Here is a 25,984-nt window from a genome sequence, read left to right on the forward strand (position 1 = left end):
TGGAATATTTTATATTTTGCCACAAGTTGCGGGAATATTACAAACTTTTTTTTTTTTTTTCACAAAGTTGTCACTAAATGATATATTGCTCACACATGCCATGGGCATATGTGAAATGACACCCCAAAATAAATTCTGCTACTTCTCCTGAGTACGGGGATACCACATGTGTGGGATTTTTTGGGAGCCTAGCCGTGTACGGGGCCCCGAAAACCAAGCACTGCCTTCAGGATTTCTAAGGGTGTAAATTTTTGATTTTACTCCTCACTACCTATCGCAGTTTTGAAGGCCATAAAATGCCAAGATGGCACAAACCCCCCCCCCCCAAATGACCCCATTTTGGAAAGTAGACACCCCTAAATTTAGGGGTACACTAGTGAGACTCACAGGTAAAAAAGCACCTAGGCTGTCAGCGACTGTATCAAAACGCTACAAAAAAAACTGTTAGCGATCGCAGGGATCAGGCCTGACTCTGCGAACGCTGCAGTTATGTGTGTTGTGTTTTGTAAGTGACAGTGATCGATCGATACTGCACTTGGGTGGGCTGGGCTGGGCTTGGCGGAGGGGCTAAACGCAGGTGCTAGCAGGTATCTGGGCTGATCCTGCTAACAATGCGTTTTGGGAAACCTAAACTGCTGGCGACGCTAATATAGATCTGATCAGATACTATATTACTAAGGGAGGTGTATGCTTTGTGCGTGGGTGTTAGCGGTACTGGCACTAACCTGACGCTGCCTGGGGCGACGCAGACCTTATCTGACCCTCAAACTTATATCACCCGCCGGGTGATCAGGGGGTTAAACCTTTATTAGGTAATAAATGGCGGGTGCCCTGAAACTATAAAAAAGAACTAACCAACCAGCGTCACCTGTAATAGTTATATGGTGATCACTGGTGAAAGGGTTAACTACGGAGCAATCAGGGGGCTTTATGCGGTAGTATATGGGGGTCCCTGGCGCTATAAAAAGCTGCGGCGAACCTAAATACCTACCTGCCTAACTAGCGTCACCTGTGACACTAATACAGCGATCAGAAAAACGATCGCTTATTAGGCTGGGTTCACACTGGAGCGATGCGGGAACGCCATGAATCCGCGGCGGGTTCCCGCATCACACTGCCCTATGCGAACTGCTGGGAGTGTCAGTGAAATGTTAATGACACCCCCAGATCAGTTCGCATATCGCAGTGCGATCTACAAACTCGGACAGGAATCGGATCGCATGGTGTGAACACCCATGCGATCCGATTCTGCTGCGGACCAAAAAAAGGGTCCCGTGCGAGTTTGCGGCGGGTGCGATGCGAATTCAGCCATACTATCTGTATGGCTGAACTCGAATCGCACAGAGATCGGATGTGATTTGCACTGCAGTGCGGTGCGAATCACATCCGTTCTCATAAACCACTGCAATGTGAACCCAGCCTTAGTGACACTGGCGACGGGGGGTGATCACGGGGTTAAACCTTTATTGCGGGGGTTAGGGGGGTACCCTAGAACTAAAGGGGGCTAACCCTAACTGCCCTAACAGTTATTACAGTCACAAATGACACCAATGCAAAAAAAAAATGCAATTGGTGTCACTGTGACTGGGGGTGCAGGGGTGATTGGGGGGGTGATCGGGGGGTGAAGAGGGGGTGAGAGTGTGCCTGGCATGTTCTACTGTATTGTGTAGTGTTGGTGCAACTCACCGATCCTCTCTCCTCGGTGCCGGAACGAAAAATACCGACACGGAGGAGAGATTACATCACTTCCTCTGCCTGTGTTTACATTACAGGAGAGGAAGTGATGTCACGCTGCACTTCCATTCGCCAGGAGCGATCGCGAGGGGGTGGCCATGAACGAATGGCCGCCCCCTCATCCCGGATCGCTCCTGAACGGATTCCGACCGCCGCTGGCACCGGGGGGGGCCCGATCGGGCCCCCCACCCGCGGGAAGGCAGGGACGTACATGTACGCCCATATGCCTGCCCGTGCCATTCTGTCGACGTACATCGTCGTGCAGCGGTCGGCAACTGGTTAAAAATTGTGTTTTAAATCAAGTTGATTTAAATCAAGCCTTTTTACTAGGGATTTAAATCATGATTTAAATTGACTTGATTTAAATCAAATCCACCCCGCTGGTATTCCCGTAAATTGTATCTAAACCCAAAAGCAAAAATGTAATATATTGTAGCTTACCAATCAGTAAATGTGGTGGCTGCATTTGTTTTCTTTTTCAAGCTTTTTTTCTTCATTTTCACTTGGTGATCTGACCAGTAAGTCTGTTATTTGTCAACTTCCTTTAGCAGTCCAAGTTGTTTAGTAAATTGGCAGTAAAGGGTTGGGAAAAAACATTTAATACTGACATGGGTGCTTACAGTGGTAAGCTTTTATTGTTTTATGTAGAACCTTTATCCAAATAAACTGTAGCTGTAACTGTTTAAAAAGTGTCAGATAGAGTTCAGCTTTAATTTGTAGTCACAATCCATCTAAATTTGCTAGTGCATCTAATGCCGCGTACACACGACCAGACTTTCCGGCAGACTAGGTCCGAAGGGATTAGTCCGTCGGACAATCCAATTGTGTGTGGGCTAATCAGACGGACCTAGAAATAAAACATGTTTCAAATATGTCCGATGGACTCAATTCCGACAGACTAAAATCGGGAAAACCGTTCGTCTGTATGCTGGTCCGACGGACCAAATACGATGCAAGTGAAGCTATTGGCTACTGGCTATTGAACTTCCTTGTTTAGTCCCATTTACGTCATCACGTTCAAAATGAACAGACTTTCGAACTGACTTAGTCCATTCGTGTATGGCCAAGTCCATTCGGAAAGTCCATTGAAAATCGGCCAAAAGTCCGTCGGGAAGACCGTCGGACCTAGTCTGCCGGAAATTCCGGTCGTGTGTACACGGCATAATACTACCCTCTTTAAAGGGTTGACAGTGCTGCTGTCAAAGGTTGGCTCCATTGCTTCTCCATAGAGTGGAGCCCACTAAGACAGCAAGTGTGTTATTTTTTAGATTGAGAGGTGAAAATAAAGGAAAAATCTGCAAAAAAAAAACGATTTATGGATTGGTAAGCTGCAATATATTACGGGGTTGGGAGAGATAGATATTCATGAAGAGTGAAAGACTGCTTTTATCACCACAATCAGTTTATTTCTAAACGGATGCCCTTGGGCTAGACAAATGCCCCTAGCACCTATCAGATGTTAATGGATCGTTGCTTGGGGGGATCCCAGTTTTAATTCAGTTCATATATATCTGGACAATGTCATTAATTTTTTTAAACATTTAAAGAACGCCATCAGCATCTAGATCGTAGGGTTGATTTACTAAAGGTAAATAGACTGTGCACTTTCCAAGTGTAGATGCTCCAGAGCTTAGTAAATGGGATGAAGTATCACTTTTCAAAGAATGTCCAATCACAATTAAGGAAAATTAAAAAAAAAAACTAAATTTTTGCTTGCACGCGATTTGATGATGGAAGGCAGAAGAGCTTCCCCTCATTTACTAAGTCTTAGAGCAACTGCACTTGCAATGAGCACAGTCTATTTTCCTTTAGTAAATCAAAACCTGTGCTTGCTCAGGAACAAGGCAGAACTCAAAGAGTCAAGTCATTGCATATGCCAGCTGAAGCTTGCAGCCTTCAGAGGAAAATCGAGCTAATTACAGCTTTCAAATATGAATTAATAGTCATCATTTGATCAGTTGTGGAAAAATTAGCTGAATATTTATTTGGTGGATGAGTTAAACTTGTTATAAAGCCTAAACATTCTTTACCTTAATGTATTCCTTGTATCCCCCCTCATTCCCCTTTTATACTTACCTCATTCGCCCTCATTCGATCCGGTGCTGTGCCTGTTTGCAGCGGATCTCTCCTGGTCACTTCCTGGTCTCACAGGCTTTGCTGAGGCAGGGGAAGCCATTGGCTCCCACTGTTATAAATTAAAGCCAGGGACAAGGCAGCGGAGGGCGGGTCGAACACACTGTCTGTCTCTACAGATGCAGTGAGGCTCGGGAGAAAGCCCTCATGAGTACCCCCATAGGAAGAGGCTTTCTATGGAGGCACTCTCCAGGGAGGAAATTGAGGCACTGGGGTGCTTAACCACTTGCCGACCGATGCACGCCGAAATACGTGGGCAACTGGGCATACCTGTACGTCCCCTTTAACCACTTACTGACCAGCGCACGAAGATGTACGTCCTATATTTGAAGAGGGATATCTCGGTAACGGCAGCAGCTGCTGCCACAACCGAGATATCCATCTCTTCAGGCGCCGGTCATCTGTACGATAACAGTGGTCTCCACGGCGGATTCGCCGCGAGATCACCGCTATCGGTGGCGGGAGAGGTGCCACCCCCCCTCCCGCCGTCCTCCCGCACCTTCCGCCGCTTACCGGAGCCGTCGGTAGCGGCGGAGGCGATCGGGTCCTTTCGTTAGCTGGGTATGGAGACGAGTGAGGCTAAGATGGCCCCCACTCGTCTCTATGCCATAGGAGGACGGAAGCGATGTCAAAACGTCACTTCCGTCCATACCTCTTAAAGGTATATTTTTTTTAAATGTCATTTTTTCTTTTTTTTTTGTTGCATTTTAGTCTAAATATGAGATCTGAGGACTTTTTGACCCCAGAACTCATATTTAAGAGGATCTGCCATGCTTTTTTCTATTACAAGGGATGTTTACATTCCTTGTAATAGGAATAAAAGTGATCCATTTTTTTTTTTTAAACAGTGTAAAAATAAATAAAATCAATTAAAATAAATAAGAAAAAAAAGGTTTTTAAAAACACCCCGTCACAACGAGCTTGCGCACAGAAGCGAGCGCATACGTGAGTAGCGCCCGCATATGAAAACGGTGTTTAAACCACACATGTGAGGTATCGCTGCGATCGGTCGAGCAAGAGTAATAATTCTAGCCCTAGACCTCGTCTGTAATGCAAAAAATTTTTTTTTAAATGTCGCTTATGGAGATTTTTGAGGCTAAAAGTTTGACGCCACTCCACGAGCTGGCACAATTTTGAAGCGTGACATGTTGGGTATCAATTTACTCTTCGTACTATTATCTTTCACAATATAAAAAAAATTGGGCTAATTTTACTGTTGTCTTATTTTTTTATTCAAAAAAGTGAATTTTTTCCAAAAAAAGTGCGCTTGTAAGACAAAATACGGTGTGAAAAAAAGTATTTCAATGACCGCCATTTTATTCTCTAGGGTGTTAGAAAAAAAACAATATAAAATGTTTGGGGGTTCTAAGTAATTTTCTAGCAAAAAAAACTGTTTTAAACATGTAAACACCAAATCTGAAAAAGAGGCCTGGTCCTTAAGTGGTTAATTGGCGGGACTAGTGGGCGAGCGTGAGCCCGTCGTGTACAGCGTGCCCACAGGTTCAGCAGACTCGATGTCCGCCAGTGTCCCGTGAGTGTGTCACGGAGCCGAAGAATGGGGAGATGCCTATGTAAACTAGGCATTTCTCTGTTCTGCCTAGTGACATGACAGGGATCTACTGCTCAATGTCATCGGGAGTAGTGATCGGTGTCATGTCAGTGGTAGCCCATCCCCGCCCACAGTAAGAATCACTCCCTAGGACACACTTACCCCTTGATCGCCCCCTAGTGTTTAACCCCTTCACTGTCAGTGTCATTTACACAGTAATCAGGGCATTTTTATAGCACTGATCGCTGTATAAGTGACAATGGTCCCAAAATAGTGTCAAAAGTGAACAATGTGTACACCATAATGTTGCAGTCATGATAAAAATCTCAGATTGCCATCATTACTAATAAAAAAAAATTAATAATAAAAATGCAATAAAACTATCCCCTATTTTTAGACGCTGTAACTTTTGCACAAACCAATCAATATATGCTTATTGTGATTTTTTTTACCAAAAATATGTAGAAGAATACATATCAGCCTCAACTGAGAAAAAAAATGTTTTTTTATATATTTTTGAGGGATATTTATTATAGCAAAAAGCCAAAATTGTTCCTCTTTTTTTGTTTATAGCGCAAAAAATAAAAACCACAGAAGTGATAAAATACCACCAAAAGAAAGCTCCATTTGTGGGGAAAAAAGGACATCAATTTTGTTTTGGTGTAACGTCACACAGCCATGCAATTGCCAGTTAAAATGATGCAGTGCCGAATCGCAAAAAGTTCTCTGGTCAGGAAGGGGGTAAAATTTTCCAGGGCTGAAGCGGTTAACCACTTGCCAACCATGTCACGCAGATATACTGTGGCACAATGGCTTTCTTGGGCAAAATCCCATATGGGTACGTCCTACCCTTTTTCGGCCCCTAGAGGGCACATGCGCCCGCTGCAAGACTGGGGACCCGGTGCGTGTGGCCAACGGGCACGATTGCCGACTGTCACGCGCGATTGGATGCACGAGTGCCAGCATAGGGATTTCTGTGTGTAAGCATACAAATCCCTCTGCTGTCAGAGGAGAGGAGCCATATCGTTTGTTCCTACTAAGTAGGAAAAATTATATGGTTCCTTTCCTAGTCAATCATATCCCCATACAGTTAGAACACAGTGATGAAACACATAATTAACCCCGTAATCGCCCCCTAGTGTTAACCCCTTCCCTGCCAGTGACATTTAAAAAGTAATCGCGAAAGTGTCAAAAGTCTCCAATCTGTCCGTCACAATGTCGCAGTACTGCTAAAAATCGCAGATCACTGCCATTACTAGTTAAAAAAAAAATGAAATAATAAAAATGTCATAAAAATGCCACAAATCTTCCCATAGTTTGCAGAAGCTATAACTTTTATGCAAACCAATCAATATATGCTTATTGTGATTTTTACCAAAAATATGTAGAAGAATATATATTGGCCTAAACTAATGAAGAGTTTTTCTTTTTTAAATTGGGGTATTTATTATAGCAAAAAGTAAAAAAATATTGTTTTTTTTTTTAATAGTTTTTTTGTTTGTATAACGCAAAAAATAAAAATCACAGAGGTGATCAAATAGCACCAAAAGAAAGCTCTATTTGTAGGAAAAAAAGGATGCAAATTTCGTTTGGTACAGCATCGAACTACTGCACAATTGTCAGGAAGGGGGTAAAATCTTCTGGGGCTGAAGCGCACATTGACACCCTTTTGTGGTTTCCCTACAAGACCCAAATATTAATCAAGTACTGGAAGGAGATGAAGAAGTACCGTCAGAGGTAGCCTGCCATGAACTGGGTCAAACTTTAGTAACAACCTCCATTCATCCACCCCTGAGCCAAGATCCTGTTATTGATGGAGTACTTTTTTATTTTTAAACATTTGTATCATATAAAGGATTTTAGATCTGTTATGAAGATTTACAAAATATATAGTATAGAGTAGAAGAACGCATAACACAATAAGGCATTTTATTATTATTATTTACCATATTTATAGGGTGTATAACACGCACAGCTGTATAACACGCAAATTCATTTTAAGAGGGACGTTTCAGGAAAAAAAAAACACATTTACATTTTAAATAAGGAACTTTGAAGCAAAATAAGGGTCAGTGCCTATCTGCAGCCTCACTATTGCAATCAATGCAGCCTGGCCAATGCCCATCTGCAGCCTCACAAGTGCCATCAATGCAGCCTCATCAGTCCACATCAATGTAGCCTCACAAGTGACATCAATGCAGCAGCCTCACCATTGCCATCAGTGCAGCAGCCTCACTATTGCCATCAGTGCAGCCTGATCGATGCCCACCTTCAGCCTGGGGGGGGGGGGGGGGGGGGACGAGCGCCCACAGAGTGAGAATCTCCTATGATGGACAGAACAGTGTTCCAATTGCGGCCGAGGAGATGGGACTTCCTATTACAGAGGTCGCCAAGTAAACAGAAGATTCTCATTGTATGTATTCTGACGGTGCTCATCCCAAACCCCACCCTCCCTGTCCCCTCTGAGGCAGCTAAAATTGAAGTATTGGCATATAACATGCACACGCTATTTGCACCCAATTTGAAAAAGTTTGTGTTATCCGCCAATAAATACAGTATTTTATTTTTTAGCTACTGTGTATTTTTATCTTTAATGCAATGAAAAAAATATGTGGTTAAAATGCCACTAAACAGAACAATTTTTAATATTTAAATTACAAAAAAAAGAGGCATATTTTGGATCCTCAAGACTATTTTTCAGACCATAGATAGAGTCGTTTCAGATTTCCTTTGAGGTGGGGCACCTCGTCTTAGATAAGAAGTGCTGCAGTAGCCCTGGAAATGAATGGGCATACCCAATTTTGCTAGATATTTCTTAGCAGGACAATTAGTCTTTGCACACAGGTGGTTGACACAACCTGATGATGATGCAACAGTATCTCTGGAGGCTGTAGTCAAAGGATCCAATGAGGCATTGTCACATTTAGTGTTCCGTGGGACCAAGGCCCCCTATCCCCTCACGGGGTCTATGCGATCTGTCATTAGCACGCGGGAAGTAATCAGTAGGACTGAAATGCAAGACAGCGTGGTGCCATTGTGGCATAATCCTCAGCTGACTCAGTTATTTTCCTATTCTGACCCAATCATTTGGACCAGATATGGGATCAAGACATTGGGTTTGGTAGTTGGGAATAGGATGCTATTGACATCTGAGGTGCTTAAACGCAAATACCAGCTTCCTAGCTCACACCTATTTTGCTATCTTCAGTTCAGGCATGTTTTTTCTGCCCAATTTGGGTCTTCCAATCTACATGTGTGGGTTAATGATCTGGAATCCTTGCTTAGAGATAAAGACCTTCCTAAAACCCTATCTACTATTTATAAACAACTATTCATAGATACTACCAAGGTTTTGGCCTCTTGTCGCACTGCATGGTTGTTAAACTTCCCACAGATTAATAGTGATGACTGGGATAACATATGGAGCTCTACCTTCTCTAGACGGGTGTCAGCACCGGGTTCACCTGATACAATTTAAATTTCTCCATATAATTCATTACACTCAAGCTACACTGAAAAGGTGTGGGGAGGTTGGATTAATGCTAATTATACAGCTTCAGAATAATTGTTTATAGGTTAAAGGTTCATATTTTGGTCAAGATGCTGAGTATATGCAAGCTTTGGTGAGCAACTGGTTCAGTCGATGTTGGTACTCCTGGGGTGATGGGATTTGACTCTGTAAGTGCTTAATCTGTGCTCTTTATTTACTTCTTTACATAAAGCTTATCACAATTAGGCCTCATGCCCATGGACTTTGTTACAGCCGATTTTTTGAGCGTTTTTTTTTTGCGGCTTAAAAACGTCTCTCCATGTTAGCCTATGGCCTCATGCCCACCATGGCGTTTTTGAGCTGTAAATGGCATAACCTTTTTTAAGCTGCAAAAAAAAACAGGACCAATGCATTCTGAGGCTCCAGCACTAGAGCTGTAAAATTGTCACATGCCGGAAAAAGGTGTTAAACGCGATTTAACAAGGCTTAATGCTGTGTTAAGCCTCATCCGATGCTCAGACAACCTTCAACAGGGTAGACTGGGGATTCATGTTCCGGACCATAGAAACAATGGGAGTGGGCCCGAGAATGATTCAGATGATGAAAATATTATATCATCATCCGGTAGCGCGTATAAAAATTAACGGAATGGAATCCTCCACCTTTCGAGATGAAAAGGGTAACGAGACAAGGGTGCCCTTTATCACCCCTCCTTTTTGTGCTGTCGCTAGAGCCTTTACTTGTTTCAATCCGAGTATAACGGGAATTAAGGTAGGGGAAGAGGAACATAAGTTGGCCGCATTCGCGGTCGACGTATTGTTCTATGTAAGTAACACAAGGACTACAATGCCCAATTTATTAAAGGTCTTAAAACAATATGGGGAACTTTCAAATATCAAAATAAACCAACTTAAATCTGAGATTTTAAATATAAACATAAATAAGATGGAGGAACGGTTGCTCCAAAGGGAATGGGAATTCCCTTGGGGGAAAGAACTTAAATATTTGGGAATTAAACTAGCCAATTCAGAGAAGAAGAGGTACAAAATAAACTACATACCATTATTAGATGAAATTAAAGCAGAATGTAAAAGATTAATAAATAGACCTCTATCATGGATAGGTTGCGTAAATTCAGTAAAGATGTCGATATTCCCCAAGATTTTATATAAATTTCAGATGATGCCTATAGCACTACCGTGAGCATATTTCATAAAGTTAAAAACCTTAATAATGAAATTTGTGTGGAAAAACAAAAAACCTAGAGTATCTTTTGCAATTACAAAACAAGAAAAAAAACGGGGTGGGCTTGCTGTCCCAAATGTTCAAAAATATTACAAACGCGGTTGTACTGTCAAGAATTGTCGAATGGGTAAAAAAAATTAGCACTGAAAAGAGGTGGGTAAATTTAGAATATGCATACTCTGAGGGGCAGTTAGGGAAGATAATATGGAATCCTCCACCTAAGAGAACACTAGTCTTATATGGCAATGCACTAACACAAAATGCACTCAAAATTTGGGATAGGGTATACAAACAATTGAAAGGCCAATATAATTCGCCCTTAATAGCAATATAAGAAAATGTATATTTTCCACCAGGGTGTAATAGGAGTTAATTGGGTGAAAGATAAGCCACAGTTAAGAGATATAATCACAAAAGGGAAAATAGTTTCTTAACAGGAAATATGGCACAAGACAGATTTGATGGTGATTGATGAATGGAGGTATTCCCAGTTGTCCCACTTTGTTAAAAAGTTAACCCAACCCATTTGATCAGGGGGAGAGCTGACTCCATTGGAACAGCTATGTACAAAGGATAACACCAAAGGGATTATATCGAGGTTATACAAAGTGTTGTTGATAGTGGACGAGCTGGAGATCCCTCCATTTATTAAAAATGGGAAAGGGAATTGGAAACACAGAAAGATAAAATAACGATAGGTAAATATTGAAATTAATTCATAGCTTGGCATCAGACGTTAAAACCGTGGAGATGAACTATAAATGTGTAACTAGATGGTACGCCACCCCTGATAAGATCAGTAAATTTCAAACCGGCAGATCGGTGGAGTGCTGGCGTGGATGTAAAGAGGTGGGTACAATGGCCCAAAAAAGTTCTTTATAGGAACTATGCAGGATGCATTAGCGAGGGGCTGCTTTTAAGTCAAATGCTCTCATAGCATGAAAGTTGCAAAAATTAGAAAGAAAAAACTGTTTCTGCTGTTCAGTGTGAAAAACATTCTCATGTACATGTTTATGATGTACTGCCTTATAACCACTTGCCGACCTGCGCACGCCGATGTACGTCGGCAGAATAGCACGGACAGGCAAATGGGCATACAGGTATGTCCCTTTCGATTTTTTGGCGTGCCATTGCGTGCGCAGGTCGGCAAGTGGTTATAAGGCACACCGTGAGTCTGGTCGCAGGTCCCGTGGACTCGATCGCCGCAAGGATACCCACGATCGCCTCACAGAGAGGAAGAACGGGGAGATGCTAATGTAAACAAGCATCTATCCATTTTCACTAGTGACAGTGTCACTGATCTCTCTGCTCTGTATGTTCAAAGCAGAGATCAGTGATGTGTCATACACAGCCACGCCCCCCCCCACAGTTAGAAACACGCCCCTAGGACACACTTAACCCCTACACTGCCATCTAGTGGTTAACCCCTTCACTGCCAGTGCCATCTACACAGGAATCTGTGCATTTGTATAGCACTGATTGCTGTATAAATGACAATGGTCCCAAAAATGTGTAAAAAATGTCTGATGTGTCCTCCATAATATCGCAGTCGCAATAAAATTAAAATTAAAAAAATAATAAAATATTATTAACCTCTTCCTGCCCGCCCTATAGCCGAATGACGGCTATAGAGCAGGCGCTTTCGTCCGGGAGGCCGTCCCTGGACATCCTGGTGTTTACTTCTGCAATGCGTACCGCCGCAGGGAAGTTTTGTGTTTGCCATGTGCCCTGGAGACAGGCAATCACAGCGGCCGTTTACAGCGCGATCAGCGTGTCCAATGTGAGATGATGTGAGATGATGTGACATATGAGATCATCTCTCAGCGCCGATCTCCCTCCTCACACAGACAACGTGTGAGAGGGGAGAGATGAACGGCTGTAGCGGCGGTAAGTGGGAAAATAAAAAAATAAATAAATAAAAGTGCCATCTGCCCTAGTGCCATCCTCCCCCAGTGCCATCCTGCCCCAGTGCCATCCTGCCCCAGTGCCATCCACCCCAGTGCTACCTGCCCCCAGTGCCATCCACCCCAGTGCTACCTGCCCCCAGTGCCACCTGTTAGTGCTATCTGTCCCCAGTGCCACCTGTTAGTGCTATCTGTCCCAGTGCCACCTGTTGTCAGTGCCATTTGTCCCCAGTGCCATCTGTCATCAGTGCCACGTATAAGTGCCATCTGTCATCAGTGCCACATAGTGCCATCTGTCATCAGTGCCACATATTAGTGCCATCTGTCATCAGTGCCACGTATAAGTGCCCTTTTGCCATTTGTCATCAGTGCCACCTGTCAGTGTCACGTGCCATCTGTTGTCACTGTCACGTGTCATCAATGCCACTTATCAGTGCCATCTGTCATCAGTGTCACGCGTCATCGGTGCCACATCTTAGTGCCATCTGTCATCATTGCTACGTATTAGTGCCACGTATTAGTGCCATCGGTCATCAGTGCCACGTATTAGTGCCATCTGTCATCAGTGCCACGTGTCATCAGTGCCACATATAAGTGCCACGTGTCATCAGTGCCACGTATAAGTGCCATCTGTCATCAGTGCCACATATAAGTGCCATCTGTCATCAGTGCCACGTATAAGTGCCATCATTGCCACGTATCAGTGCCATCTGTCATCAGTGTCACGTGTCATTGTCCTGGTGCTCCAGGGCCTTCAAAAGTGTAATAGGTAGTCAACAAGTTAGATGTGTAATTTATGCTCCTAGAACACCTGATGGCGCTCCCTGCATGTTGGACCTCTCTATGTGGCCAGGCTATGAAAAAGTCCCACACATGTGGTATTGTAATACTCAGGAGGAGTAGCAAAAAAATGTTGGGGGTGTCATTTGTGGTATACATATGCCATGTGAGAGAAATAACCTATTACAATGAAAATTTTGTGGAAAAAAATAAAAAAAATGAAAAATCTTAATTTTGCAAAGAATTGTGGGAAAAAATGACAACATCAAAAGGCTCACTATGCTTCTTATTAAATACCTTGGAATGTCTACTTTCCAAAAAGGGGTCATTTGGGGGGTATTTGTACTTTCCTGGCTTGTTCGGGTCACAAGAAGCGAGATAGACCACAGCTTGTAGACTCTCTAACTTTTATAAAGACCAAATAATATCCACTAATTTGGGTTATTTTTACCAAAGATATGTAGCACTATAAATTGTGGCCAAAATGTATGAAGAAAAATTAATAATTTGCATAATTTTGTCACAGAAACAAAGAAATATGCGTTTTTTTTAAAAAAATTCGGTCTTTTTTCATTTATAGCGCAAAAAAAAAAAAAACCCAGAGGTGATCAAATACCACCAAAAGAAAGCTCTATTTGTGGGAAAAAAAGGACAAAAAATTCATTTGGGTACAATGTTGCATAACTGAGTAATTGTCATTCAAAGTGTGAGAGCACCGAAAGCTGAAAATTGGTCTGGGCAGGAAGGGTGTTTAAGTGCCCAGTAAGCAAGTGGTTAATAAAAATGCCATAAAACTATCCCCTATTTTGTAAAAGCTATAACTTTTGCACAAACCAATCAATCGCTTATTACTATTATCTTTACCAAAAATATGTAGAAGAATACGTATCGGCCTAAACTGAGGAAAAAATGTATATTTTTATATATTTTTGGGTGATATTTATTATAACAAAATGTAAAAAATAATGTATTTTTTTCAAAATTGTCATTCCTTGTTTGTTTATAGCGCAAAAAATAAAAACTGCAAGGGTGATCAAATACCACCCATAGAAAGCTATATTTGTCGGAAAAAAAGGACGTCAGTTTTGTTCGGGAGCCACGTTGCACGACCGCACAATTGTCAGTTAAAGTGACGCAGTGTCGAATCGCAAAAAGTGCTCTGGTCTTTGGCCTGCAAAATGGTCCGGGGCTTAAGTGGATAATGATGGCTTTTTTACACATCGGGGTCTATTTATAAATCAGTAAATGTGGTTATAATTCAATCACTGGTATTTAAAACACATGCATCTGGAAGATTTTGCTGTCATGAATGTTTTGGTAAATGTCAGATCCATTGCTTTATGAATATGTCCTATGGCGTATAAATATTTACCTGCCAAAATATTTGTACTTCTACTCCTCCAGTGTTGTAACCTAGATGCCATAGCTAGGTCAGCAACTTCATTTTTGTCTGCTGCAGTTAAGTAATAGGACTTGCCCACCTTAGGCTGTTGATTGGACAATGAGGAGCAGCTGCTCACAGATGAGGTCATCTTTCTTGTCTTCCCACATTTAAACATACTGTATACTGTGCATTGTACAAAAGCCTGAGTGCCCGACCCCACCCCCCCCCCCCCCCCCCCCCACACCTTCTGGTCTGGGTGCTGCTAAGTAGTAGTTACTTTTAAATATTTATATGTGACTTCATAATTGGATTAAATGTTACTTTATTTTACATCTGCTTGCAGTTAAAATTGAAGGTAGCGATAAGCTAAATAAGTGCAGCATAAACGTTAGAAGATATTCTAGCAGCAAAGCCAAGAGAGCTGCCGCCATCATTTTCCAGACTCTACATTGTTTATTGCAAGTGTGTAAATCTAGGTGTGAAGTGTGCTGTAGTTTAATTATTTCCTCTGACAAACCCCAGGCCTCTATGCTGGGTTAATGAAAAAGAAGAAATTGTTCTTTTCTGACTCACTGTCACATTTATTTCCTATTTGTGTTTAACATACATAAAAGTAACTAAAAACTACATTTTATGTCCTACTGTGGTTGATGATGTGCAATATACAATACCTTTAACCACTTGAGATCCGCGCTATAGCCGAATGACGGCTACAGCGCGGACCTCCTTTGCCGGGACTACGTCTATTGACGTCGTCCCGTGCACGAGCGGCCTGCGCGCCCCCTGAGGGCCACGCGCGGCGCGCTCTGTGATCGGCGAGTCTATGAGACTCGCCTGATCACTGATCCGAGCAAGGGGTCGATCCCGACCCCTTATCACGTGATCAGCTGTCAGCCAATGACAGCTGATCATGTGATGCAACGGAGCCGGTAATCGGCTATTATTCCTCCTCGCGCTGACAGCGCGAGGAGAAAAAAAAGAGCCGATCACCGGCGGCCGTGATCGGGACATCAGTCCCGATCACGGCCAGCCCTGCCAGTGCCCACCTGCCCCCTGCCAGTGCCACCTTAATAAAACATAAGTGCCCCCGTCAGTGCCACCCAGCAGTGCCCACAGTGCCACCCAGCAGTGCCACCCACAGTGCCACCCACAGTGCCCACAATCTGCCTCAACAAGGGTGCTGCACCCCAGTGCCACATATCTGTGCCCATCAGTGTCATCTACCAGTGCCCGTCAGTGCCCAGCAGTGCCGCCCATCAGTGCCCAGCAGTGCCACCTATCAGAGCCACCTATCAGTGCCACCTATCAGTGCCCATCAGTCCCATCTATCAGTGGTACCTATCAGTGCCCCTTAGTGCCACCCATCCGTGCCACCCATACGTGCCACCCATCCGTGCCCATCTTTGCCCATCAGTGCCGCCTTATCTGTGCCCATCAGTACTGCCTTATCTGTGCCTATCGGTGCCACCTTATCTGTGCCTATTAGTGCCGCCTTAACTATGCCTATCAGTGCAGCCTATCAGTGCCCACCAGTGCAGCCTATCAGTGCGGCCTCATCAGCGCACTTCAATGAAGGAGAAAAATGACCTGTTTGCAAAATTTTATAACAAACTATTAAACATATATTTTTTATTTTTTTTTGCATCTTTTTTTGTTTGTTTAGCAAAAAATAAAACTCCCAGCTGTAATTAAATACCACCAAAAGAAAGCTCTATTTGTGGGGAAAAAATGATAAAAATGTCATTTGGGTACAGTGTTATATGCCTGCGCAATTGTCATTCAAAGTGCATCAGCGCTGAAAGCTGAAAATTGGTCTGGGACTGAGGGGGGTTTAAGTGCCCAGTAAGCAAGTGGTTAACCACTTATCCTCCCTTGTTTTGGCAAGCTTAAATTCAAGATGTGAACAATAAAATAACGCACATGTATGGAAGCTTATGTATACACTTACCTGTTCAATTGTTTGGTAACACAAATTGCTAATCAGCCAATCACATGGCAGCAACTCAATGCATTTAAAGCGTAACTCCACTTTTGTTGAGAAAAAAACATTCCCCTCTGAGTGATCTCTGTACACTTCAAGGATTATAACAACCTTTGTTGCAGATGTCTACCTTTTTGTTATTCTGAAGAAATCCATATGTGGTTTGTCTGTGCCTCTGGGTCTAATGGGAGTGGTTTCATAATTATCAGTCAGCTGTGGCAGCTGCAGGGCACTAATGGGGAAATCTGCTGGGCCTGCATCCCTTTAGACATGTTCCTATTGGGAGTATCTCACCAAAATGTTTTGTAATGCGCTTTAAGAGCCAACATGACATATTGCCTTGGCCCTTTTTGACAAGGAAACTGATTTTTATGGTAACTATATCTTCTGAAAGAAAGGTATCAGAGTTGGCTACTCTTTCTTGTAAAGAGCCATATTATTATTATTAAACGATAAGGTAGTATTGCATTCTCATCCTAACCTTTTACCGAAGATAGTATCAGGTTTGTTCTAAACCCGGATGTTGCTCTACCTTCATTTTTTTCCAGAACCCTGTTCTATGGAAGAAAAGTCACTACATTCTCTTGATGTGGTGAGAGCAGTCAAGGTCTACTTAAAGGCGACTACTCAGATTCAGAAAACGGATGTTGATTTGTGTGGCCAGAAGGTCCTAAAACAGGACAGGCAGCATGATGGATTTGACAAGTAATCATTCAAGCTTATGGTTTAAAGAGGTAGATTTCACCCTCTCACATCAAAACGCTCTGCTCTAGGGCTGTTAGTGCTTCATTGGCAGTGTATCACCAAGCCTCCATGGCTCAAATCTGCAAGGCCGCAACTTGGTCTTCAATCCATACATTTACCAGATTCTATCAGGTGGATGTAAAAGGTCATGAGGATATCGCCTTTGGGCACAGTGTACTGCAAGCAGCAGTATAAGTCCTCAGGTCTCTTGGTGCCCTACTTTTGTTGTGTCTCCCTCCCCTCAGTTGGCATTGCTCTGGGACATCCCACATAGCAATTACTATGGCTCTGTGTCACATAATGTACAATTAAAGAAAATAGGATTTTTATAACAGCTTACCTGTAAAATCCTTTTCTTTTGAAGTACATCACGGGACACAGAGGTCCCTTCCCTCTTTCTAGTATACATGTGTATTGCTTTGCTACAAAACTGAGGTACTCCCGGAATGGGAGGGGTTATATAGGGAGGCAACTTCCTGTTTAGGGTGTGCCAGTGTCCATCACCTGAAGGCGGACTATAACTCACATAGTAATTACTATGGCTCTTTGTCCCGTGATGTACTTAACCACTACAATACAGGGCACTTTTGCCCCCTTCCTTTCCAGCCCAATTTTCAGCTTTCATCGCTCTCGCACTTTCAATGACAATTGTGCAGTCATGCTACACTGTATCCAAATGAAATTTTTAGCATTTTGCATAGCTTTATTTTGGTGGCATTTATTCACGACTCCAGAGCCAGGTAATTTTTAATAATATTCAACTGCAATATGACTTGTGTTGCAATTGTATACGCTATATTATTTTTTCTTCATTTGCTATTTGTTCTCCCCATGAAAGTGGAGTTATCCTTTAAGCATCTAGACATGGTGAAGACAACTTGCTGAGGTTCAAACCGAGCATCAGAATGGGGAAGAAAGGGGATTTAAGTGACTTTAAACGTAGCATTGTTGTTGGTGCCGGATGGGCTAGTCTCAGTAGTTCAAAAATGGCTTATCTACTGGGATTCTCATGCTCAACCATCTCTATGATTTACAGCAAATGGTCCAAAAAAGAGAAAATATCCAGTGAGTGGAGGTTATGTGGAGGAAAATGCCTGTTGATGTCAGAGGTCAGAGAAGAATGGGTTTGAGATGATAGAAAGGCAACAGTAATTCAAATAACCACTCTTAACAATAAACGTCTACAGAATACAATCTCTGAATGCACAACACATCAAACCTTGAAGCAGATGGGCTACAGCAGCACAAGACCACACCATGTGCCATTCCGGTCAACAAATAACAGGAAACGGAGGCTATAATTCGCACAGGCTCACTAAAATTGGACAATAGAAGATTGGAAAAATGTTGCCTGGTCATGAGTCTCGATTTCAGCTGCAACATTCAGATGGTAGGATCAGAATTTGGCATAAACAACATGAAAGCATGGATCCATCCTGTCTTGTACCAATGGTTCAGGCTGGTGGTGGTGGTGTAATGGTGTGGGGGATAATTTCTTGGTACACTTTGGGCCCCTTAGTACCATTTGAGCATCGTTTAAACCCCGCGGCCTACCTGAGTATTGTTGCTGACCATATCCATCCCCTCATGACTACAGAGTATCGATCTTCTGATAGCTACTTCCAACAGGATAATGCACCATGTCACAATGTTCAAGTCATCTCACCACTGGTACCCCAATGGCCTCCACAGTCACCACACCTCAATCCAATAGAGCAGTGGTCATCAACCCTGTCCTCAGGGCCCACTAACAGGCCAGGTTTTATGTATTACCTTGGGGAGATCCATACCAGAATACTGCAATCACTGAGCAGCAAATTATATCACCTGTCATGTATCTCCGTTATCTTGCAAACCTGGCCTGTTGGTGGGCCCTGAGGACAGGGTTGATGACCACTGCAATAGAGAACCTTTGGGATGCGGTGGAACAGAAGATTCGTATAATGGACGTCCAGCCGACAAATCTGCAGCAACTGTGTTATGCTATCATGTCAATATGAACATCAAAATCTGAGGAATGTTTCCAACACCTTGTTGAATCTATACCACAAATAATTTAAGGCAGTTCTGAAAGCAAAAGGGGTCCAACCTGGTACTAGCAAGGTATACCTGATAAAGTGGCTGGTGAGTGTTAACATAGTTAAAAAATATGCATATTTTGAAATGTAATAATATATCACACTTGTAATGGCCAACACAACAGCACAAAAACTCTGAGGGGAGGGATAAGCATTACAAGCCAGTCAGGCTCTCCTTAAAGCAGTTTTATTGTCCACTTGGTTATTTTTACCCCCAGGTAAGCCTATAATAAGGCTTAATCTAAATATAAAATCTGCGCTTGGTAAAAAATTAATTAAAAAAACAGCAGCTGTACACAACAACCCAGATACTAGGCCCAAATAACAAAAATGTGAAAAACAGTGCAGCGCTTGCTATTACATAAATTAAACATGTAACTAAATACAATGAAGTGATCTTTCATGAAAAAACCTTAGTGTTAATGATTCCAGAAACTGAACATCAGTGAAGGAAAATATTATACATCAGTAAAGAAAGGTATTGTGCAAAAAGTTAATTTGCAAAAAAAATGTTTGGTTGTGAACCAAAAAAATGTTTTTCTAAAAAATGTATATATATATATATATATATATATATATATATATATATATATATATATATATATATATATATATATATATATATATATATATATATATATATATATATATATATATATATATAAATGCCAAACAAGTGTGTTTACCAAAATTACATCTAAAAAAACAAAAGAAACGAAAACAGAAAAAAATTATAGAACAAAACAGAGAAATCAAATCAAAAGAGAAAGTCCTCTCCCTTGAATATACGAAAGTGACTTTTCAAAGTCCCATACAAGTGAAGATAATTATTGGTTGAGTGAAATATCAGTGAACACAAATGAAGTTGATCCCATGTAACTCCGGTGAGAGTGCTTGACCACATAAAATCATTTACTACAGCAACTTAAGTGAGTAATGCAGGCTTACCAGAACATCTATTAATGTGCGCAGATACGAATTCCCAAACGATTTGGATCGGTCAAGGTCGCTCCTCAGACACTCCACATTGACTCGGACGACTCAAATCCTCTTTCCGGACGGGAAGGTAAAACACAACCCACACCTTCAGGTGTTCCGAGATCGTAGTCCGTTCCGGTCAGTTCAAAAGTCTCAAGGTGTCGTATCACCGAATGGATGAAAAAAAGTTAAATACGCCCAATCGTGTGATATAGTTTCAAACACGTAGAATTTATTTCTCAACCAAGTACAAGTTGGAAAATACGAATGACTCGGTCGAGTCACATAAAAATAATCGTAACATAAAAAAGAACAGTTTTGCTAGCAAAAGTATATAAACAAGCGAGTAAATAAAAATAGCACGAGGTGTAAGCGTATCTACCCGACGATCGTTTCGTCAGAAATTGACGTCATCAGGGGTACGCCCACACCCTCGTGCTGAAGCCTTTTATATCCTATGGGTAAGGTAGGGAGCCCTGCCATAGGTGCAGACAAAAAACGTCCGTTCATGATCAAATTAACCACCGAACGACCAGTTTATTTGAACAAGTTCCCATCAATTGGGAAAGATGACAAAGGTACTGAAAGTGATAGGGTATCCCCCAACCAACCAATAAATTCCAGCACGGTCCATGACCAATTTGTTCGAATAAGGTTGGAGTTCCCTCATGAAGTTTGGTAAAAAACTTATATCAAACATTAAAAATAACTCTTAGACAATGCAAACGTTCAATGCAAGTCCAAATCCCCCCCTTAATTCCAATGGCCACATACACTAATGATGACCTGTACCACACAATTTGACCACATATGTGTCAAAAAGATGGGTGGCAGGTTCAAAAAATGAACAAAGCTAGTGAGTGCGTGTGGTTTAGAAACAACCCTCCACAAAATCATAAAGATATGCAGATATGATGTTGTAATGGGGGCCTAAACAGCATTGACTACCCACCATTACCCACAGTCAATTCAAGAAACTTCATAGGTAAGATATGTGTACTAAGTTTAAAAAACATACAATTTTTTCTTATTTTATAAAAGAAATGTATAAATGATATAACAGAAATTATACAAAAATACACAGACGATAATATCATAGTTAACAGGGCATAAACAACCTATATTAACTACAAACTAGACACACTGAAAGGGGGGGGGGGGGCATCAACCATTGTTGATGAAGCAGTTGATGTCCCATTCAATATTGAGTCCCCCAGGAACATGTGTACCTAATTTGTGTATCCAATTTGTTTCTGCTCTTGAGATAGTGCGCTTAGCATTGCTGCTGCGCCAATGCGGAATATATTTCTCTATATCTAGAAAAGTGGTGCCTCTTGGATCACGGTTATGTTTTAAATCATAGTGTTTACTAACATTGTGTTTATCAAAACCTTTGCAGATGTTGGTTATATGCTCCCCCAGGCGCACATGTAACATGCGTACTGTGCGACCCACATATTCTAGACCACATGGACACCTAAGCAGGTACACAACACACTTAGTGGTGCATGTGATAAAAGTTTGAATAGGGTAAGTGAGTCTCGTCCCCTCCGAGGTGAAATCAGTGAATCTCCTACCCCGTAATACATTCAGCTTACAGGCTCTACATTTCCCACAAGGAAAAAAGCCTTTTAAATCTCCAAAGAATATTGGTCTAGTCGGGGGATCCGGGACATTTGGAGCAATCATATTTCTCAAGCTGGTGGCACCCCTAAAGATCACATTTGGTCTGTCGGGTAGCTCAGGACCCAAGATGCGATCATTTTTAATAACTGACCAGTGTTTCCGTAAGATTCTTTTAACGGCCCAATGTTGGCTCGAAAAAGTTGTAATTAAAGATACCCCATAGTTGTCTGTGTTACCAGTCCTAGGTTGTTTGTCGACTAACAATGATTGGCGATCTCTACTGTTAACCTCCGTTATGATGGAATCAAGAGATTCACTATTGTAGCCCTTAGCCAGGAATCTCTTCTTTAAAATTAGTGCCTCCCTAAGGAAATCATCATTAAAAGTACAATTGCGCTTAAGGCGCAGAAACTGGCCTTTAGGGACAGCTGACAGCCAAGATTTATGATGACAGGAATCCAGTGGGATATAGCTATTCCTATCCGTTTTCTTAAAAAACGTTGTAGTAATTATAATGTTGTCCCTGATGGAGATATTCAAATCCAAAAATTGGATGTTGGTGGGACTCAGAACGTGACTGAGAACTATCCCACGGTCATTATTGTTTAGATGGGACAGAAAAAGTTCTGCTGATAAACTGTCCCCATCCCAGATGAACAGAATATCGTCAATGAACCTTTTCCAGGTCACCAATTCAGGAGGTTTGTTACTCAAGACAATATCCTCCTCCCATTTTGCCATGAAGAGGTTGGCCATACTGGGAGCAAATTTAGCTCCCATGGCCACCCCCTTCACTTGCAAAAAATGGGTCCCGTCATGCCAAAAATGGTTATGCGTCATAGCGAAAAAAAGTAGTTCTAGAATATAATTACGCTGCGTCACCGAAATACTCCCATCTTGGGCTAAAAAATGATGTACTGCATCATAGCCCAACTGATGGGAGATTGCGGTATACAGTGAAGCTACATCCGCGGTGATCAGCAGATAAGTAGGTTTCCATTCAACCAATTGTAAAGTATTGATGACATGCTTAGTGTCCCTCAAGAAGGATGGGGTGCCCACCACCAGTGGTTGTAGATATCTGTCAATATATTTTCCTATGCGGGAAGTTACAGAATCAATTCCACTGATGATGGGCCGCCCTGGTGGATTCTCCAAAGACTTGTGTATCTTTGGTAAAGAATACATGACCGGCAGGCGTGGCGCCAAAGGTACCAAAAAATCTCTCTCTTTTTTGTTCAGAATGCCCATATTGAACCCTTTATCGACCAACTCTCTTAGTTCACCTTTAAACCTAATAGTAGGGTCTGTAAGTAGTGGGGAGTAGGTCTCGGAGTCTGACAAAATCCTAGTCATCTCATTGGAGTACATAGTTTTATCAAGTATTACTATTGCACCCCCTTTGTCAGCCGACCGAACTACTATATCCTTCCTATTCAGCAATGAGTCTAGTCCGATCTTAAATTCCCGTGTTGGTTGGGCTGGTCTCAACCTCAAATCGTTGAGATCTGTTAGTAACAGATCGCGAAAAATGTTTATGTTGGGTGCTGTATTGCTGGGAGGATTAAACAAAGAGGCGTTTGATAAACCAGAATGCATAATTGTTGTGGAATCCCTAGCCATTTGACGGGAGGGGTTGCTCATGATGTACCTTTTTATGTTCAACTTACGTGTGAACTTTTGAATATCTATAAAGGTCTGGAATTTATTTAAATTCTGAGGAGGCACAAACTTCAGGCCCTTGCCAAGAGTCTGTAATTCCTCCTTTGTTAACTCCTTGTTGCTAAGGTTGATGACACCGCTAATGTCTAGGTCCTTCTCCTTTTTGGTGTGAAAACGTTTTCCCCCTCTGCAACCTCTCTTGTGTCTCCGTTTCTTTTGTGTCCCCCCCGAGTGCCTTCCTGAAAACCCTGTTGGTAGTAACTACCACCTGAGGGTTGAATATATGATGGTTGGGAACCACCATGACCCCTAAGGGGTCCAGAGTGCCCCATTCTTTCTTCCCCAAGGGGGCCATATCTGTTAAAGGTATCAACCATATAGTTGGATCCCACATCCCTCAAATCCGAGGGGGGTCTCCTGTCCCTACTACCACTCCTACCCTGTGGAAATGGTTTTCTTCCTTGAAACAAAGGCTTACCACCTCTAGAGCGCCAAGGTGGAGGAGGTGCCATTGAGGTGGGGTGTTGGTAATAATTTGATGGAGTCGGATACTGTTGGCGATTAAAATTACGTTTGTCCATCCTTCCTCTGGAGAACTGAGGATATGGCTGTAATGATGGACCCATTCCTCGTTCTGTGTGTACTGGGGAGGCCTGATTTATGGAGCCCCATGAGGAATTAGAATCACCAACATCACCCCCTCTCAATCCCTCCATCTGACTAGGGGGATATAAATCTGGATCACCCCTGGGGGGCAAGGGGGCCAAGTTTTCCGTAGAGACCTGCCATTTGAACACCACATTGTCCTTATAGTCCTTTTTGTCCCTATTATATTTTTTCTTTTTCTTAGCTTTTTGTTCAGTTTCTTCTTTAGTCAATATGGTTTTTAAAGCTTCGGACCTTTGCGTATATTCCGGATCATTTTTAAAGGGGACAAGCTTGGTTTTTATCAAACTGATCTCATAGTCCAATGAGGCAAGTTTCCTCGATTTTTTAGCAATCAGGAATTTAAAAAACTGAACCCCTGCCTCATTGAAATATTTAAACCATTCAGCTATCTCAGTGTCCTCTTTTTGTGGGTTCACTTCCCATCTCAGGCTTCTGGGAACCATATTCTCCCTTACATATTCTTCCAGGTAGGCTATATCCCATTTAGTGTGTAGTTCAGATATGGTTAGATTCTTCAACCTCAAAAAGCAACCTGATAAATCATCCCTGGAATTCTCATTCCCATCAAAGACCCCCGTGGTGTCAATGACTGCTTGGGATCTGTATTCAAAAACATCCATTATAGATGAACCAGCAGCAAATTAATTGTATCGACAAACAATAGCAAAATCTAAATATAAAATCTGCGCTTGGTAAAAAATTAATTAAAAAAACAGCAGCTGTACACAACAACCCAGATACTAGGCCCAAATAACAAAAATGTGAAAAACAGTGCAGCGCTTGCTATTACATAAATTAAACATGTAACTAAATACAATGAAGTGATCTTTCATGAAAAAACCTTAGTGTTAATGATTCCAGAAACTGAACATCAGTGAAGGAAAATATTATACATCAGTAAAGAAATAAGGCTTGCTTGTAGGCAAAATGAATATTTCCTAAACCTGTTTGGTTTAGGAGATATTCACCTTGCATGCACCCGCTGACATCAGCAGCACATGCGCAGTGAAGGTCCAGCGAAGGTCCGGACTATCATTCAAATGGAGGGCTTCTGCGCAGGAGTGACATTGTCACGGAAACCTGCATTACATCAGAGGGGGGCGGGGTCACCGAATGTCACTGGGGAAGCCCGGGTTTCCCCTTGCGTCAGAGGGGGGCGGGGTCACGTGACGGGTGGCCCCGTCCTCAGATAAGAGACCTGTCAGGCTGCCGGGATTCCCACGTTGTCTCCGGTGGAGACAGGATGCGCTGAGCTGGACATCATCATTGGACCCTGGACCTGGAGAGGAGAGATCATCCATCGCTAGACTCTGGAGAAGAGATCACTCATCGTGGGATACCGAGAGTGGATTACCACTGCTGGAGTCTTTTTTTTTTATTTTTTATAATTTTTATTTATATATATATATATATTTTTTTTAATAAAGGACTTATCCCAACGGTGTCTGTGTGTTTTTTTTTTTGTTTTGTTTTACAGTTTCTTTGTGAAATGGTGTGGGTACAATGAACACCTTACCATTTCAAACAGGGGGGTCGGGATCTGGGGGTCCCCTTGTTAAAGGGGGCTTTCATATTCTGATAAGCCCCCCACCCACAGACCCCCACACCCACCGGGCAAGGGTTGTGGGGATGAGGCTCTTGTCCCCATCAACATGTGGACAAGGTGCTTTGGGGGGCTACCCCCAACACCCTCCCAATGTTGAGGGCATGTGGCCTCGTACGGTTCAAGAGGGGGGGTACTCTCTCATCCCCCCTCTTTTCCTGCAGCCTAACAGGTTGTGTGCTCAGATAAAGGGTCTTGTATGGATTTTTGGGGGGAACCCATGCCATTTTTAAAAAAATTTGTTGTGGAGTTCCCCTTAAAATCCTGAAGAATCTGGTATGGACATTTGGGGGAACCTCACGTCATGTTTTTTTTTTTTTTATTTGGCGCAGGGTTCCACTTAATATCCATACTAGACCTCAAAGGCCTGGTAATTGAATTTTTTGGGGGACACACTTTTTTTTTGGTTTATCAATGACTTTCA

Source organism: Lithobates pipiens, unplaced genomic scaffold, assembly GCF_037356315.1.
Source record: "Lithobates pipiens isolate NorthernLeopardFrog02 unplaced genomic scaffold, aLitPip1_a1.2 Scaffold_18, whole genome shotgun sequence".
NCBI classification, from domain to species: Eukaryota; Metazoa; Chordata; class Amphibia; order Anura; family Ranidae; genus Lithobates; species Lithobates pipiens.